Consider the following 6,548-nt stretch of genomic DNA (forward strand, 5'->3'; position numbering starts at 1 on the left):
GGAGGGAGTGTACAGAAGGGTCAAAAGATACAGGAAATGTTGCAATTACTCTGCTACTTGTGGTTCAGTATAACCCAGAGATACTCATCAAGGGTCCCACAAGATCCTTTCAGGGGTGATGTGACGTTTCATGCAATGTTAGCACTGTTAGGTATGCAAACATGATTCCCAAGATAAACCCAGAGATTTCAGATAGGAATCCGCAGTGTTAAAAACATTTTGACCTGTTGTGGTCTTTCTGAGTGTATTTTTTTTTTTTTGCAACAGAAGAACTGCTGTATTGTTTTTTCTGTAGTCAAACATTGAATGAAAATGAAGAGCTGATATTTCCAAGGGGTGCTGATATTTCCAAGGGGTGCCTTGAGTCTAAAAAGATTTAGAGCCACTGGTATAACCACACAGTGTCATTGTTACTGTGCTGTTGATGGCACAGTAACAGCCCATACTGCACAGCCTGTATGGTGCATGGTTATTTTTAGATGCATCGCCATAGCAATGTGTTGTACTAAGGGAGTTTGTTGCTACAGCGGTGTAGCTGCGGCATCACAGTTTTTGCCCTTCGATGCTATGTCACTGTAGTGCGTTGCTATCGTAAGTGTCTTGTGTAGATGTGCCCACTGTCACATGTATTAAGGCCCTGTGGGTTTAAAAATGGCTGTGGGGTGCTTATCTAGACCTCGTTCAATGAGTTTTAGATAAAGCGCCCCAGTGGCCCTTTTAAAACCCACAGAGTCTTATACAAGTGATGATGAGGCCACGCTGGAGTTTTCTAATTAGATGCATTGCAATTAGTATGCAAACCAGCATGTACACAGGCAGCCACAGATGCTACATGCCCTGTCAGTTCAGATGCAGTTATGAAATACCCAAGTATACAAAGGAACTGCAGATCAGATGAGCGAGCCATCTGCCTGTCAGCATCCAGTACCAGAAATTTTCAAGGAAAGAGCAAAAAACCCTTTGGTCAAACTTTGTTCTGTTCAAAGATCAGGATATACCCAAATGTATAGTTCAAAGTTCTGTAAAAACTAAGGAACTAAAGTGATTTAGAGTTAAAATTTTCCAGATTGTAACACAGCCTGTTAACTTGTAATGTTAATCCAACCATGATTCAGTGCAAAGTCCACAGGATTGAAACTGAAAAAGAAAATATACTTTTGAAAATACCCACCAAACATTGCCCAATAAGCAGTGGATCACCAATCATGTCAGCGCTCTCCATGAATATTAGTTTACAATGAGCATCTCTAAGGCTTTCAGTCATCTCCTCTAAGGTGGAGGAAATGTATGAACTTTGAATTAGCTGTTTCCTGAACTATCAGCTTTCCTAGTAGCAATTTTAGAACAGTAATGGAAGAGAAATATCAGCTAGCATTTACAAAGCACTTCTGATCCAGAACGTTTCCAAATCAAACTCAGTAAACCATACACAGGAATCTTTCCATCCTTTACTAACATACAATCGCCAGTGAGCTGTTCCAAACAAAACAATTGAAGACATGAGGGCCACTATCTCACAAGAGTATAAGGCAGTGCTCCCAGCATTGTTTCTAAGACGTGTGGATCCGCATTCAATGAGCATAACTAAAATATCTGCAAATTAAAAAATTGTGTGTAGATTTTTAAACCACACAGTTGACATAAATATTACCCAGTCAACAAGTTTAATATAAATTCTTGTCACTCAAGTGCACAGGACAAGCTAAATGACAGTGCCTTCAGCAGAAACTTCCTCAATGCCAGTATGAGGAGCAATTATAATAATTCAGAACTATTTCACCCCCTCGGCCTACTTCACTGTTTAAAAGATGAGCTATATTTGAGCAGAGAGTAGTTAACTGTGTTAATCTGAAGTCAGGTAGTAGGTAGGGTGGGTAGAGGCACTTGATAGACACTCTGTTTCAGTTAGTCTATAACAGGGGTGGACAATTATTTTGGCCTGAGGGCCGCTTAACAAGTTTTGGTGAGCTGTCAAGGGCAGCAAGGGTGTATGTGGGTGTGTATGGGAGCCCCCAGACGACCCCTCCTGAGCTGGTCAGCACCTTCTCCTGCCCCACAACAGCCCAGAGCCCGCGTGCCCTGCAGCACCTTCCTCGCCACCGCTAAGTGTGGCCTGCACCCGCTTTGCACCACCCAGCTGCAGTGCAGCCTGATGCCCCTGGGCATGCAGCAGCACTGAGGTGGCTCCTTCTGGCTGCCACCTCTGCTGCCCCCAGCCCCGCGGTAGTGGCAGGGACCAGCGCAAGCATCCCCGACCACGGATATCCCATGCCAGCTCTGGGTTTTCCTATCTGGGCTGAGCAGCGGCAGCCACAGCCGGGCAGAAAGTGTTGTTCGGTGCAGAGTATATCGGACCCTTCCCCTTGCCGCTGCCGGATAGTTTTTGGTGCAGCTGGCCGGAGCCTGCGCTGCCCCGGACTGCCAGGCAGCTCCATCACCGCTGCCTCTGGGCTGCCCTGTGGCCGCTCTGCACTGTCACCACTGCTGCACAGGGCAACCCAAAGGCAGGGAGCTGCAGGGGACCAGGTGCGGCACAGGCTCTGGGCGGTTGCACCAAAAACTGCCCGGTGGTGGCGAGAGGGAGGGACCACTTTGCCCTGTTCTGAGCAACACTTTCTGCCCAGCTGCCACCGCTGCTGCTCAGCCCTGATGGGTGAATCCAGAGCAGGCACTGGGGCCCAGGCTCAGCAGTGGTGGTGCAAGGCAGAAACTGCTCCTCAGCACAGGGTAAAAGGGCCCCTTCTTCTCCCACTGCCAGTACTTCCTGGTGCAGCCACCCAGAGCCCACACGGGGCTGCCCTGATCTGGTCTGCACTGCCACAGCTGCCCCATGGGGTGGTCCGGAAGCAGCAGTGATGCAGCGGAGACGCAGGGCAGCCCTGCACGGGCTCTGGGCGGCTGCAGTAGAAGGGCCAGCAGTGGGAGGGGGAGGGGCTTTTACCCCACTTTACGCAGCAGTTTCTGTTCTGCACTGCTGCTGCTCAGCCCGGATGGGCAAGCCTGGAGCCGGTGCAGGGCGCAAGGGGCCAGGACTGCATGCGCTGGTCCCCATAGCTACCACAGGCCTGGGGGCTGCAGTGGCAGCAGGTGGAAGGAACTGCCACTGCCCAGGCTGCCAGCTGCCCCAGCCTCGCTGCATGCCCACAGTGGCAGGACGCTCCAGAAGGCGCCTCAGCCAGGCTGGACCAAGGACCCGATGTGGGCAGGACAAAGCCCCTCCATGGGCCGTATCTTGTCCACCGCTGGTCTACAAGGTACATCTCTAACTTGCCTTCTGCCTGACAGTTATACTGTGAAATGCATGCTTACATAAACACTAACCTCCAGGCCACCACAAACTTCACCAACCCAAACTTTTTCTGCAAGAAATGATTTACTCATTGCTGTTAACTGTATGCTGTAGGGTTCTGGATTAGAATTCAAGGAAGTAATATCCTACAGATGGGTGGAATGTATTTCTAGTTGATGTTATAGAAATAAGGAAAATGAAAATATGCAACAAACACTATATAGGATTCATAGGCTTAATGTCTATGAATTAGTCTGTGTGAATATATTTGCTAAGCAAACTAGTTTCTTGGGCTGTTTGCAGAATATCCAAAGCAAATCAGCATGTCTTTAAGGAATTTGTATTTCAGATTTACTTATTGAAAAAAAAAACAACTTGATTTTTAAAACCCCTGCAAGCAAGCTGACTGCCCAGCTTGCTGTGAGAATCTGATATTCACTACTGATGGGTAGTTATGATTGATCATTGTTTCCAGAATTACTTAGTTAAGTGGAGTCATGTTTTGGAGTCTTTCAAGGAGGGTAATAGCAAATTAGGAATAGACATCAAATAAACAGGAAAGGAAGAATTCTGAGTCATTGGGCCCCTATCCAAAAATTAGGCTTCTCTAAGATTTTTCACCTGGGAATTATGTTTAATCTTCTGTCTCACATTCAGGCAATGTTTGTAGATGGTCTCTGTCCCCCAAGAAAAAGGTATGGTCTGATCCTTGCCTAGTGTGCTAAATCATCTCTGTGATAGGGATTGGAAAGGGATATTATTATTACTATTTGTACAAGTATGTCTATTACTATTATTACAATTATTATTATTATTTGTTGTAGTGTTTTTCTATTACCACAGCATCCAGGAACCACAGTCATGGACCTGGGCTTTGTTCAATTATGACACCTTATAAATGCAAACAGTGAACAATTCCATATAAGATAGCACTAGTAGACTAAATTCTTGAGTATGTTGGTTTAAAATGACTATAAGAAGGTTAGGATAAGGTTGTAAAGTATTTTTAAGGATCTTTACACATCAGAAACAATTTTAACTGTTTCTTCTGTAAGACTCCGGACAGCTAGAGAGCTAGTAACATGATGTTAGCACTGACATCATGAGAATGAAACCTGAGTAAATGGGAAGTTGCAGATATGGATTTGGGCATAAGTAATGCAAGCTTGTATGTAGCACCTCCAGTCCTAGAGTCATGCTCTGAGATCGGCACCTAAGCTGTCATTAAACCTAAGTTAACTTTGAAATTGTGACTACAGTGTGACAATAATTGAGTACAGAACTTGCTGCAAAACTTGTCCAGGAGTTTGAGTAAACAGTTAGGTAGCAAGCTCCTGCTGAGCTCCTTGCACCTGGAACTAGATGGCTACTGGTATCAACCCTCCCTTCTGCCCTTCCTTGCACTGCAAATTAGTAGTATGGAACGCCTGCATGTGCTATGTGCAGTGCTGCAGATGGGCTTGCAGCACCATATACCACATGTTCCTGCTCATCTGGATGTATCCTCTAGGTTTAACTTGTGAATCATGTTTGCACACCTAACACTAATAACACTGTGTGACACCCTGTATCACCCCTGAAAGGATCTCAAGAAACCCTGGTTGAGAATCACTGACATAATGCTAGTCTGCAGACTTCCTCTAGCAGAGAAAGGAAACATTTTGCAGGGTTTTAGTGGGCTGTAAGCTAACATGTTCACATATAATCTGAACGCTTTTGCTCATTCACAAATCTTTGTGTTCTTCAGGATATTAATGCCATTTCAGTTGTCTTACCAGTCAGGAAAAAAACCTACCATATTAGTTATTAAAGGAATCAAGTATGTAGAAAGTGGTACTATGGTTTGCTTGCATTCTGCAAAACAGAGAGAGAGATGTTTGAAGGTTAAATCAGTGTGTGTGTGTGTGCGTGCGCGCGCGTGCATGTGTGTCTACACACACACACACACACACACACACACACCCACACACACACACACCCACACACACACGTATTCATGTACAGCAAATTGCCAGTACAAAATTGGAACAACACCTGGCACTTATGGTTTAATATGTTTATTCTAAATATGTTTAAAAAGGGAAGGTGGTATTCATGGGGGAAGAGGAGTCAATCTTAAATGTCATTACGATTCTTAACATTTATTTCTATTTTAAAATATATCAACTAATTTTCTTGAAATTTACTAGACACATTACCTCATTCTCTTGTATAAAACATTTTCTAAAATTCATGAGACATTTGAGATTTCAAATATCTATCTTGATGATAACAAGAACGTCATCTTAAAGTGCTGCAAAATAGCCTTTTATTATTAATATATTTAGTTAAGGAGTACAAAAGGGATGTAAAAACTTGCTCCTTTATAATTGTTAAACATTACTCTAGTAACTATAGGGCACAACCAGGTTGCATACCACTATGTGTTAGAAACTGTAAAAAAAGATACTGAAGGACAGCCCCTTCTCCAGAGACTTTCAGAGATACAAACAGGTGGGCAAGTCACATGTGCAGGCCAGAGACAAGGGAAAGATGCAGCAAGAAATCTCCACAGTGCTTAAGTAGTCAGTACAAGTGGCCACAACTCCACCTCTTGTGTCCTTCACGCAGTTGCATTTCCCAGTATGCATTCTGTCCAAGACAAGGTGTGAGGAGAAGGTGAGGATAATGCTGCCCTGATTCCCCAATAAACCCCACCCGTCTCCTGCTCTGTACACACAAAATAGGGCAGTGAAGCCATCCTGAATGCATCCTGCTGCTGCTCTCAAGCATGCTAAGGACAGATTTTGAGAGCAATGGTAAAGAACTCCACAAGGTAGCTTCATAGTTCATATCCAGTTTGACAGGTATGGAGTGGGTGGTTAGGCTGTGCTTGAAAGGCGTGTCTCTGAAAGCACTGGGAAAGTAGTGAACATACACTTTTGGAGGACATAGAATCATAGAAGTAGGGTCGGAAAGGACATTATAGATCTTCAAGTCCGACCCCCTGCCAGGGCAGGAGAAAAAAAACTGGGCTCAAATGATCCCAGCTAGGTAGGCATCAAGCCTCCTCTTAAAGATCCCCAGGGTAGGAGCCAGCACCACTTCCCTTGGAAGTTGGTTCCAGCTCCTAGCCGCCCTGTGAAGTAGTTCTTACAGATGTCTAATCTAAACCTACTCTCCAACAACTTGTGGCCATTATTCCTTGTTATGCCAGGGAGTGCTAGGGGAAACAAGGTCTCTCCCAAACCCTTCTGGTCCCCCCTAGTGAGTTTATAGA

The sequence above is a fragment of the Gavialis gangeticus genome, unplaced genomic scaffold, assembly GCF_001723915.1.
Source record: "Gavialis gangeticus isolate Ggan-Ray unplaced genomic scaffold, GavGan_comp1, whole genome shotgun sequence".
Classification (NCBI taxonomy): domain Eukaryota; kingdom Metazoa; phylum Chordata; order Crocodylia; family Gavialidae; genus Gavialis; species Gavialis gangeticus.